Source organism: Acipenser ruthenus, chromosome 28, assembly GCF_902713425.1.
Source record: "Acipenser ruthenus chromosome 28, fAciRut3.2 maternal haplotype, whole genome shotgun sequence".
Lineage (NCBI taxonomy): Eukaryota > Metazoa > Chordata > Actinopteri > Acipenseriformes > Acipenseridae > Acipenser > Acipenser ruthenus.
In genome coordinates, this window is record NC_081216.1 from 18,757,979 (window position 1) to 18,771,319 (window position 13,341).

The window sequence follows — 13,341 nt, forward strand, 5'->3', positions numbered from 1 at the left end:
ACAAAGTTTGTCAAAAGAATTACTGTAGTACTGTAGTATGGGTTGTCACATGTCATGAGTATGGGTGTATGCCTAACAATATTGGTATAGTTCACATTAAGGGAAAAGGGGATCGACAGTGCCCGCCTATGACACCTCTGTCCTTGTTACAAATGGTTGCATCACCATTGAAGATCTGCAACCATGACACTTGGCTTGCTTGAACAAAAAATGTCCAGAGTGTCTCTACAGTTGAATACACAAGACTAGACAGAGGGGAACGTAAATAAACACAGGGCTCAAAATAGCACGCCTCTCTCCTAATGTACTTGTGCAGGTTTATAATTCAGTCCCCTTTATTAAATAGGTGGCCCATCAGTTGATATGGGTTAGCTAGCTGCCAAAAGCCCATTCTTCACTGTACATGTTCTTTATTTTCTCATACATTTTCAGTGGCCATTGGCCAACCACACAAGGGTTATAAGTATATCTATATTGTTAACATACATTGTTAGGCTTTCATGTTTGTAATAAATTTACTTTCTTATTCAATTTAAGCTAGCTGCTGTGAGTAGGGCTTCTGATTTTCAGTTTTAACAGATAAAACCTGATAAAACACCCCCGATACAAAAAAATGAAATCGGTGGATAGCCAATAAACACCGGAAAACACCGGAAAAAACTGTAGAAATGAGCTCTGCCCGCTTTGTGCTTTCACGCGATTTGATTGGCTCTTGTAATGCTAATATATAAATTTCAGCATTACAAGAGGCAATCAAATCGTGTGAAAGAACAAAGCATGAGGAGCTCATTTGCATACAAACTCCGGACTTAGCTGACCAGTTAAATATTTAGCTAAATGTTAAATCTTGTTAAGAGATTTAAAATTGAGTTAAATATTTAGCTAAATGTTAAATCTAGTTAAGAAATTTAAGATTTAGTTAAATATTTAGCTAAATGTTAAATCTTGTTTGATTTAATGTTTAGTTAAATATTTAGCTAAATGTTAAATCTTATAACTAGATTTATAAATTATATCTGAATGTACACATTTAAAAAAATATTTATTTATTTTCACAACATTTATAAATCTCGGGGAAAAAATACACGATTTAAGTTAAATATGGGAAAAAATAAAAGATTTAAGTTAAATCTGGAAAAAAATACATTATTTTTACACATGGCACCCCATATTTAAGGTACAAGTGACATATGTGTCCCACAAATAAAAATGCTGACTTTCTTATTTTTGCAATGAGGTGCTCGAAACAGGGTTTCAGATTTACTGACAGGTTGGATCTGGTCATCCAAACTGTCAGTTTCCTTGTGATACTTGAGTCACTCTCAAATGTACTTTAAGAAGAAACCGTTTGAACAAGCACTCAATTCCTTGTGTATCTTAAGGGGGGGGGTTAAGTACCAGGTAATCAAATCAAACACTTATCTGGTGATCTGTTTCACATATCAATTTTACATCATGTTTACAAACTATTCCAATCATAAATGCCATTCTTCTTCAATTATGGGAGATGCTTTGCTTTTGTTCACAAAACTCTCATTTGTAGTTAGGAATCAGGATGATTTATTTGTCTGTTTTTTATGTTCTGAACAGCAAACTATGATCTTGTGTGAAGTAAGAAGCTTTATACGTTCCCCTAAACTGGATTTTGATTTGGAATGGTTTTGAAATAAAATCTGTCATGCCATGAAAGACCACATATATTACAAATCCTTTTGCTAACAGGTGTGTTTTTATGTGCATAAAGCAAGAATCAACACATACTTGAAGTTGTGCATTGTGCAAGGGTAGCATTCAGCTGTAACCCTGATCTCATTTTTTTTCTCTCTCTTGTTTTGCCGCTTAATCCAGGTCACGGCAGTAACTTTTCAGCCTCTAGTGATTCACCAACTTTACTCAAGAAATAGAAAAGCTGTTCCATCTAGATCTTTGATACTGTCCTCATTTAAAGTGTTCCAGATGTATAGACATATACGGATATAGATATAATTCCCTTTACAAAATATATTATGAAAAAGCTAAAATATTTTGTTAATTGTTTTTTTTTACATGTATATACACTGCACATTCTATACTGTGCCTTAAAACAGGCTGTCAATTCAGACAGTTTTGGATTTGTTGTTTATATTGTCAAAAAGGTTATTGTCAAAATCTGTTAATTAGGTGGACTACATTACATAACATAGCATTCCATCAGGAAGAACAGTAAATGAAAATGAAGATGTGTCATAGCTTCCATGACCTGGTACAGAACTTCTGTTTGTCTTCCACTTAAGTTTTTTTTTTTAACATGATTTTTTTATTGTAACACCAACAATAATGTCAATTTCAGGTGACCAGCATAGAAGACACACAAAGCAAAAGACACAATCAATAAACTAAACTCAAATGTGTTAAATCACCAGTGGTTGTTTAAATCTGGTGCTTGATTCTATGGTCAACCTTTAAATTAGCAGAATGCTTACATTTAAATAATTATTAATTTATAGCCTGGTTAACATTTCATTGAGCAATTAATTCCGTTTCTTAATACCATTTCAACCAGCTCCCAACAGTACCAAACTCACAAACAAGAATCAATGTATTTAAAGAAACACTTGTCCTGTGCCTGATATCATCAATCAAAGTGAATAGGTAAAAGCTCTTCCTTTAAGTTACCTGCTATCTAGACTCAGTATCAATACACGTCATTATTCATTTATTTATATCCTCACAGACAGATGCTAAGGAGAACTGCGTCCCATACATTTATCCAGGTCACAGCCATAGCAGAAATGAATGGTGATTGACAGTAAAGGCAGATGTCCACAGTCCTGCTCTCTGTCCTGGGCTCTGCAGTGCCCACCTGTTTACTGATCACTCCCATCAGTGTTTGACCTTGTGACCAAGTGCCTATTCCCCAGGGCACCGCAATGTCCAGGCAGCCACAGCAACTGCAGGCTGAGGAACGGCTGACGTTCGTAAATACCCTCATCAAAACACCCCCTACAGTAACTGCTGATAGATGATCAATTTGGGCGACTCTTTTTGTTAGCACAGCGGCCAAACTCAAATCAAAACTTATTTTATCTCCTTGAACTTCATTGTCCTGCTGACTGGCGGTGACTTACCTTTTAAATACACAATAAGGAAGATTGAAGGTATAAATAAATATATCACAATGTAATATGCATGTACAGTAGTGTACAAATGTATTAGAACACCTCAAGATTTGTCATTTATATCCTTTATATACCACACGATTAATGCAAGTAGAGGTGCAACACCATAATAATAGATTGTAGATTCAATTCCCATTCTTTATTATTTATTATTTAAAAAGAATAATGTTAAAAACAGAGTAACTTTTCGGCCAAACAGCCTTCATGAAGCTGTCTGCTACTTACATGAAAACCTCAGACTGTGACAATTTCAATTTTCGGTCAGTAATCAGTGATATAGGAACAATAGGCGTGTGTGAGAATGTTAGACTACTTTGTGCTTTAATTAGGCATCTTAAACAACTTCTAAAAAGTCTCATGGATTTTACCATTTCTAGCTTTGTGTTCCTTTTCTCTTACTATTTTAAATTAATTGCATGTGTGGCCTATTGAAATTGTGACATTTTAAACTTTGCATATCAGGGAATCCCTATGAGATATTGATGATTGTGCAGAGGATGCAATCAGAATTTGACACGTTTCAGACAGAAAACAACCAAAATGCTAACTCAGATTGATTTCCCACATGGTGGTGCAAGCTTCAGCAGGGGGTCAAAATTCAATACATACTACTTAACTGTTAGACCTTTACTTCCCTCTCTCCAAACCTACCTCCCCTCCCCTACCCCACCTCCCCTCTCCTACATTACCTACCCTACCTTGGGGGTTTCTACTATAGTACACTATTTATGTTCCAGTATGTTGGCAGCTTGTAATGAAGATCAACTCAGGTAATGCTTCAAGGAAACTGTTTACTAGTTGCAACAGCTTAAAACACATCAAACATGCATCAGTCAACTCCTTATTTATCCAAGTGTATTGTTACCCAAGATGTTGCATCAATTAAGGACCCAGTCTATCAGGACACACCTTCTGCAGTCTTGTTTTGTATTGATATGTGATAGTCACAAACTAATCAAGTCAGGTTCATACTGTAGGCAAATAATTGCTATCAAAGGTTTTCTGTTCCGTGTAAACCTTCACAGAAAAGAGGAGGTTATTTTTTTACAGAAAAACAAATTTGTGGTAATTTGTACTGAAGGACTACAGCAAAAACTATACTGCTTGTATGTGAGGAGAATACAATAGCATTACCTTCTTGGCTAGGATCCAGGGGCTGACCACAGTTTTATTTACAATTTGATACTTTATCCATGGTTGAGAATTCCAGAGGAGATGTATTGTTCTCTAATTACAAAATGGAACATTTTCAGTCAGTGTTGGAGACTACTGGGGCAGGCTTTAATGCTGGTGTCATCTGGAAAGTTGAAGGGGGAGAAAGCATAAATCATGTGTGAAGAACGTGTTTCCATTTGGGGCTCCTTCATTTGTTACAGAACTTGCAGATACAAAGGGACTAATTATCACTTTTAGGAACTGAGCTGGAAAGAATGTTTCTATAAAACTGACCAAATTCTTACCGTGCAAAATTGGTTGATGTAATTCCTGTTTTAATGAGCAATGACATTATACTAAAAATATGGTTAGCCGTTATAATTTATGCAAAGAGGAAAGGGATCCTCAATGTGTCTCCATTCCCCTCCATAATCTAGAAAAGAAAATGTGGGCTGCATGCATTTTACCCATTATATCAAAAAAAAACGGTCCTGGAAAAATGCCTATGTTGATGCATTTGCTACTTCTACTATAGTTAGCATTTTGTAACCCCATTGATGCAATTGAGTTAAAATGAAGACTTAAAGAACTGTGAATCACTGTGGTGACCTATTCACCTCCTACTGTAATTATTTTTAAGGTAATTTTTGATCTTGGTATTGAATGTTACATTATTATTTATTCCTTAGCAGACACCCTCATCCAGGGCAACTTACAATTCTTACAAGATATCACATTATTTTTACATACAATTACCCATTTATACAGTTGGGTTTTTACTGAAGCAATCTAGGTAAAGTACCTTGCTCAAGGGTACAGCAGCAGTGTCCCCCACCTGGGATTGAACCCACGACCCTCCAGTCAAGAGTCCAGAGCCCTAACCACTACTCCACACTAACCCATAACCCTTTTTTGGAAAAAGATCCCCTAACTGGTCATTAGGATGCAGTGTAGATCAGGGATGGGAAACCCTGGTCCCTCCAAGTCCGGTCTTGGTTCCAATCATATTCTTAGTTGTTCATGGTCTGACAGCAGCTAGTTATCTCAACACACTGGGCCCTGCACAGTAGTTAACCACTCCTGGTCTAGATGGACACTGCATTACACAGTAATGGCATAGTGCTCAATAATCAGTGGCTGGATCAGATTCTGTCTCGGGTTACATTCCTATACAACAAGGCTATTTAACCAAGTCACTTATTACACATTTTATTACCGAATGAAGGTTCTTCTGAGGCCACTGATGGTAACCTGGTAATTCAGTGTTTTGAGTTTTTTTGTTTATTTATTTTGCTTGTTTTTGTATTGTATGTGGTGTGCCACTATGACTCCAGGCTAGAATTAAATACCAACTAAACTTTTATGGTATGTATTTTATGCCATCTGTTTGATCAACCTCATTTTAAACTACTTTATATAACACCACTTGTATCACAAAGAGAGCAGCTCTGAGCAAAACAATATGTTGTTGGTTGAATAGTATCCTTACATTCAAGCCACTAGTCAGCTTGTGGTGTCATGGAAAACCAATCTGACACCAACATCTGGGTTCATGGATTGCAGAATGACTTCGTAATATCTTACAAAAAACTGAAGGATTAATCACCCACTCAATAAGAAGTGTGAAATTGATGTGGGAAACTGAATTAACATTGTTTAGTATTTGGGAAATGTGTAATGTTGTGTGATGCACTGCCATTAAAGGATTGTGACTCCTGTCAGCTTTGTAAGTGTTATGCAAGTTGTTAGTGCTGTTAATACTACTCTAAAAATGTGACAGTAGCTATCCAGTCAAGAACTTTAAAATTGCATGATCAAAATTCTTAACATTGTTTAGTGCTGGAATAGAATGCTCTAAATCTAAGCGCCTATTTTATTTTTTTTTCAATCAACTTGTTCACAAAAATAGGCACATTAAATAGCTATAGAACATATTTACCCAAGGTCAAAGTCACATGGAGAAGTAATTGGATAAATCTGGAATAAAGGGTTTACTGGCATGTGCCTCTGTGTAAATTCCCTTTGAATATAAAGCTAATAAAAAAGAAAGATATCTTATGAAGAGTAGTGCTTTCAGGTCATATACATTACACAAACGGTTTATGATGTCTGTACAGATTAAATAAATGCATACATTGTATTTAATCCATAACAATAGACCAAAAACATTCTTTAAAAAACTCATGAGTTGAAGCTTTGTGAAATTGTCCTCTGGTGTTTCCACATACTAACCCAAGATGGGTTTTAAAATAGTTCATTTGGAATGCATTTGTTTTGTATACTGCGTACTACAGCTGCCTTGTATCCAAAGCTCTGGATTATCAAAACAATTTCCATGTTGCCACATACAGTAAAAGCATGTTCCATAGTACTGTACCTTGATATTGGAAACACCAGCCAAATGTGAGTCACCTGAAGAGTTCGTATAACTGAGAGTACACTTGGATTCTTTGAAATTAATGACTTGGGGCAAGGTATGGAAGAATATTTTTTTTATCAGTTTAGATGCTGAGTAAGTCTAAAAAAGCAAAAAGCTTCACATGTTTATCTGAACTTCTGTTTTCAGTGCTATTTTTAATTTCTTGAAGGACTGATGTTTGTGTTGACTTGTTTGCTTATGTTTTGGTCTAAATGTATTTAAATGTTAAACTGGTGTTATTTCTTATATAAACTTGCAATGCAAACAAATGACTTGGTGGTATACTGTTTCCCTTCAAGTTCACATTTTTGCTTTCAGATGTACACTGCTGTGAATTTTCCTTTTTTTCTGTTGATTTTCATATGCCCTTACAGATGGAAAATATTAGCGCTGGTTTACAAAACATGGCCCGGTTTCCTGTATCACAGCACAGGTTGGATGAATCTATCATTTCTGCAGAGTATCTTTTCTGCATCCAATTCTGTAATTTACCAGCAACGCGATCCTAAACTAGGAATCTAGTTGGTTAACGGCCAAACTAGGAAAATCCCCAAACACTGCCAACTGCTCATTTCCTTGGAACAAACAGTGGTGGTAATGTATTGTTAAGAACCCAGTCACACTGAAATAATGCTAGAAAATACTTCAAAAGTCCTATTAGATTCTGTTACTAAGCTGCCCTGGGGACAAGGCTGGTACTTTTGCTATGAATCAGCTATTGTCTGTAACAGCTCAAAAAGTGCATTGAAAAAGATCCATGAAACAATATTTACAGTACCCTTGTAAGATGAAGTATGGGTTAAGTTAATGCACTTGCTATCACCTACATGCTACCACACCAAATACCTCGAAAGGATACATTCCTTGCATCTCAGTGGTGGTGACGGATTTATCAAGTGAGTGCATCAAAGTCATTATGTGCCATCAAGGGTCAGACGAGACCTCTCAGTTTGGTACAAGCCACAGAGGTGTTAAATAAAGCACTTCCTGCTGGGCAGATTAAACCCTGTGATGAGCAGTAGCTGTTAGCTTGTTCCCCTGGTAGCAACACCAAAAGGGCCTATGTAAGGAGAACAAAGTGCTACCATTACATTGAAGTAGCCTATTCTGTGGGAAATAGGCCTAGATTCTATTCAGTGCTGGTGGCATTATGCATTTTGGTGGGGGGCTGCCCCCATTTTGAGGGTACACCACTATCACACCACTCTATTGGGCCAACAAGGCAGTTGCATGCAAGTACTTCTGCAGTGTGGAGGACCACACATATATTCTACCACCATGGATGTGTCTTGATTTCCAGGGGACAGAATGCCAGATGGTGGGAAAGCCAACAGCTTTGGAAATGTTTATCACTGCAGGTGAAAGGATGTGCAGGGTGATAAAATGGCTTAGAAAAAGCAAAAAGGTGGATTTAAGACTAATGTAAAAATAATTGAGTCAATAACTGCTCATAATTGACATGATGTTGGCAATTGAAAGTCTATAATGTGTGTACTGTATACTTCTCGTTCTACTTTTTCTGTGATCAAACAAAAAATGGGAATGCTTTAACTTCACAATAGAAATGTTTTGTAATATGTAACAAATTTCTTACATGTACTATGCAACAACTGTACTATATACTGTATCATTGGCAATGATGTTGTTTGATTGTATTAGGCATTGTAAAGGACTCTATAAGACTCTAAAAGTGCTTGGGCACAAGCAATTAGCCAAACCTCTGTCCACATGACCTATTTTCTTAAAATTTTACCTCAAGTTTATTGAATTTTTATGGATGATATATATAGAGCAAAAAAGGGCAGGGATTCAGAATGAGCAACATGTTTTAATCAAGCAGGATTAAATGTAAATGGTAAGAACCGATAAAAGGCATGACCGTTTGGGAATACCCTTTTCTCTGCATTTAAGGTCTCACTTTTAGCACCAGTAGTTCTCTATTTTTCAAATGCGTCATTAGCTGTTCATCAGTATTGTGCTACTACCTCATCTCCTGAGAGGATGATGTGGATATCCCAAAGAGCCTTAGCTGTGTTTCTTAACACTACACTTTAGCTCTAAGCCTGGAAGGGTGTTGCTACTGATTACTGTGTAAGACCTTCACACTTCAGCTTCTCTTTGAAGGGACCTGTCACATGACCACAGAGGAAATGTGGTTAAGGACAATGGAACTGGCTGGTTTCATGGTTTCTATATAGATTGGGAGGTTTAGCTGGAAATTAGCCAACTGGAAACAACTGACATTGTTTCATAATGGCGTTATTGCTATAATAAAACAAACCTTAATGTATTACTTATTTTAATTTATAGTGTATTTTCTTTATAATAATTTAAATCTGTCCAGCCGTTTGCAAGATATTATTTTTATGTTTGTCCAGGGGGGGGTCAGATTTAACTGTAGCCTAGTAAAACCACCATGAGAGATGATAAAATTAATTAATTCGGAGATAACTAGATTTGAGATTTAAATAACTTAAAATATAGTTAAATAGATGATAATGTACATTAAAATGTGTTGCAGTTGTTTGTCTAATGTGTGAATGTAATACACCAATCTTGTAATATAATGAAAACACTGGGACTTGTTTGATTGATCAAAACAGTAACAGAAAACGGATTAAGTTTAACTCTGTATAAACCCTACTGTTGTTTTCTCCCCTTGACATCACATCACAGTGCACAGAGGTTCACCATGGAGCAGGGTTACAAGTTGTATGGCGACTGTATTGAGATCTGCTGCTTAGATCATTAAAGTAGAACCCACTGTGGCACCTAACAGGAGCGTTAAAAAACTGTCAACTGACAACCTATCTGTTATACTAATCAGGATATCTGGAGCAAGTTAGACAGTGTGTACATGTCCTGACATGTTCCAGTAATGCACAATGCCTTCATGCTTTTAATGCAATGCAGCTGCAAAAGTTTGCCCTTTACTTAATCCTAATTGTTACAAGGCTGAACCTGATTTTATATTAGGATAGAGGCTATATATAATTTCAAGTTTTATACAAACAGAAAAATAATTCCTATGCTTTGTTTGAAAATGAATCCTTACATGAAGATATTCAATGTTTACTGAGCCAGGAAAGTTGAGTAACTGACTGCTACTGTGCTACTTTCATTGAACTCAGTTGAATGTGCACAGAAAGTAGATTACTCCTCGGAGGGTTGAAGACGGTGCTGTTGAAAGGTGAGGTCCTAATTAAAGCGAGGCTTCATGAAATTCCATATGTGTTTTAAAATAGAGCTTCCTCGCAAAACCTAAACCCTGGATTTGTATATAGGCCAAATAGGAAGTGTCCAAATCCAATGAAGGGAAGGAACCCCTCGAGAGCAGGGTTGTGGGTTCCCTGCTGACAGGTGAATGAAAATAAACTTGTTATGTATGTTAGCTTGTAAAACATAAGCAACAATTGCTGAGGGCTCATTAAAAGGGATTCAAATCCACCGTATAGGAACCTCTGCAGGCAGTGTCTTGTAAAACAGGAAGTTACCTGATTAACAAAGGTGAAGTGGCATTTTGGCTCCTGCTGAAGTGTAAAAAAAAGACATTGTGTACAGAAACAGAAAAAAAAAGTTTTCTAATTGAATTCCACTTTAGTGAAATGTAATACATATTTACCAACAAAATGAAGGTTTCTTTCTTTAGCTTTGTTTCATAAGTGATCTAGTAACCCACCCACAACACAAAAAAATATCACATCGTTTTTGCTGAGGCTCATTTTTGTTGGGATGGAGTTGTTTATTTTTGTTTATATTAAATAATTAATTTGGCATCAATGGCTTAATTGAAGTAGAATTTGTGTGGCCAACACAACTCAACTGTGCTGCATGTCTCAGATTCACTAGACTCAAGGACACTTGTTTTAAACCATTCATAATCATAACAAAAACACTGGAGATAAAACATCTTGAATTGTAGTAAACAAATGTGATGGTGTTGCTCCACAGGGAGATATACTGTAGGATACATGTTGACTGAAGCGTTGTGGAAATTTATATGGCAGACTTAAAAATATATATACAAGGCCATAGCCAGCTATGAGGCACCTGAGGCCTCGGTAAAATCATACTAATCATTATTTATTTAGGATCTTTTACATGTTGCTTTGCAAAATAAAATGCAATTCATCACTCATTTTGTGCATGTATTCATTCCCAAGCCTCAGTGATGATATATAGCCTCTGTGCTTTTCAAAATATTTTACTGTCATTGCATACTATAACAGCAACACCACTCAGTTCACACCACCATAGCAGTTAAACGTGTTCAAAAAGGTTTCGAAACAACCAAGGTTTATTAGCGACTTACAAGGTGAGGCAAAGTAATAATGTTGATTAGAAAGAAGTACATACCAGCCTAATAATAAGGAATAATACATTCTCTTAGTAGTCCGCAGTTTAGCGAACCCAGGTTATTAATATTCCAATTCTGAAACACTTGTGGAAGGGGCCTGTAAACTGCAGTGTATCTAGGGATGTGAGGTGCGATGCATGGGCAAGTGCCTCTGTAATTCTTCATGGTTGGCTACAGCTCTGATATATATATACAGACGTGCTCAAATTTGTTGGTACCCCTCCACAAAAAACGAAGAATGCACAATTTTCTCTGAAATAACTTGAAACTGACAAAAGTAATTGGCATCCACCATTGTTTATTCCATATTTAATAGAAATCAGACTTTGCTTTTGATTTTTTATTCAACATAATATTGTAAATAATAAAACAAATGAAAATGGCATGGACAAAAATGATGGGACCGCTAACCTAATATGTTGTTGCACAACCTTTAGAGGCAATCACTGCAATCAAACGTTTTCTGTAGCTCTCAATGAGACTTCTGCACCTGTTAACAGGTAGTTTGGCCCACTCTTCCTGAGCAAACTGCTCCAGCTGTCTCAGGTTTGATGGGTGCCTTCTCCAGACTGCAAGTTTCAGCTCTTTCCATAGATGTTCGATAGGATTCAGATCAGGACTCATAGAAGGCCACTTCAGAATAGTCCAATGTTTTGTTCTTATCCATTCTTGGGTGCTTTTAGCTGTGTGTTTTGGGTCGTTATCCTGTTGGAGGACCCATGACCTGCGACTGAGACAGAGCTTTCTGACACTGGGCAGTACGTTTCACTCCAAAATGCCTTGATAGTCTTGAGATTTCATTGTGCCCTGCACAGATTCAAGGCACCCTGTGCCAGGCGCAACAAAGCAGCCCCAAAACATAACCGAGCCTCCTCCATGTTTCACTGAAGGTATGGTGTTCTTTTCTTTGAAAGCTTCATTTTTTTGTCTGTGAACATAGAGCTGATGTGACTTGCCAAAAAGCTCCAGTTTTGACTCATCTGTCCAAAGGACATTCTCCCAGAAGGATTGTGGCTTGTCAATATGCATTTTAGCAAATTCAAGAATTCCAGTCTGGCTTTTTTATGTTTTTCTTTCAAAAGTGGAGTCTTCTTCCATGGAGCCCACTTTCGCTCAAAAAGCGACGGATGGTGCGATCAGAAACTGACGTACCTTCACCTTGGAGTTCAGCTTGTATCTCTTTGGCAGTTATCCTTGGTTCTTTTTCTACCATTCGCACTATCCTTCTGTTCAATCTGGGGTCGATTTTCCTCTTGTGGCCGTGCCCAGGGAAGTTGGATACAGTTCCATGGACCTTAAACTTCTTAATAATATTTGCAACTGTTGTCACAGGAACATCAAGCTGCTTGGAGATGGTCTTGTAGCCTTTACCTTTACCATGCTTGTCTATTATTTTCTTTCTGATCTCCTCAGACAACTCTCTCCTTTGCTTTCTCTGGTCCATGTTCAGTGTGGTGCACACAATGATACCAAACAGCACAGTGACTACTTTTCACCATTTAAATAGGCTGAATGACTGATTACAAGATTGGAGACATGTGTGATACTAATTAAAGAAACTAATTAGTTTGAAATATCACTATAATCCAATTATTTATTATCTTTTCTAAGGGGTACCAACAAATGTGTCCAGGCCATTTTAGAATATCTTCAGGAGGAATGAAACATTATTTCAATGAGCTGTAAGGGTACCAACAAATTTGAGCACGTCTGTGTATATATATATATATATATATATATATATATATATATATATATATATATATATATATATATATATATATATATATTTACATGACAGTGCTACAAATTGTATTACCAATTACATATATACAGAACTGATTAGGTAGAATTTATTTTAGAATGGCAATATAGTACTGTGGCAAAGTGCCCGCCCCTGTGTGCATTTGTGTGTTCTGTGTATGTATGTTGCGTGTGTATGTTAATGTTGGTGTATAGATTGGTACACGGGATATAAACGGGTCTGTGTTTCACGTGTGTTTAAAAAGTGTAGATTTGTATTTAGGCACGAGGAGAGCACAAATCACTTCACGTGCTGGTTAAATGTAATATGTGAGCACGGGGTTGCACAGAATTAATTCACGTGCAACCCCGTGCTCACATATTACATTTAACCAGCACGTGAAGTGATTTGTGCTCTCCTCGTGCCTAAATACAAATCTACACTTTTTAAACACACGTGAAACACAGACCCGTTTATATCCCGTGTACCAATCTATACACCAACATTA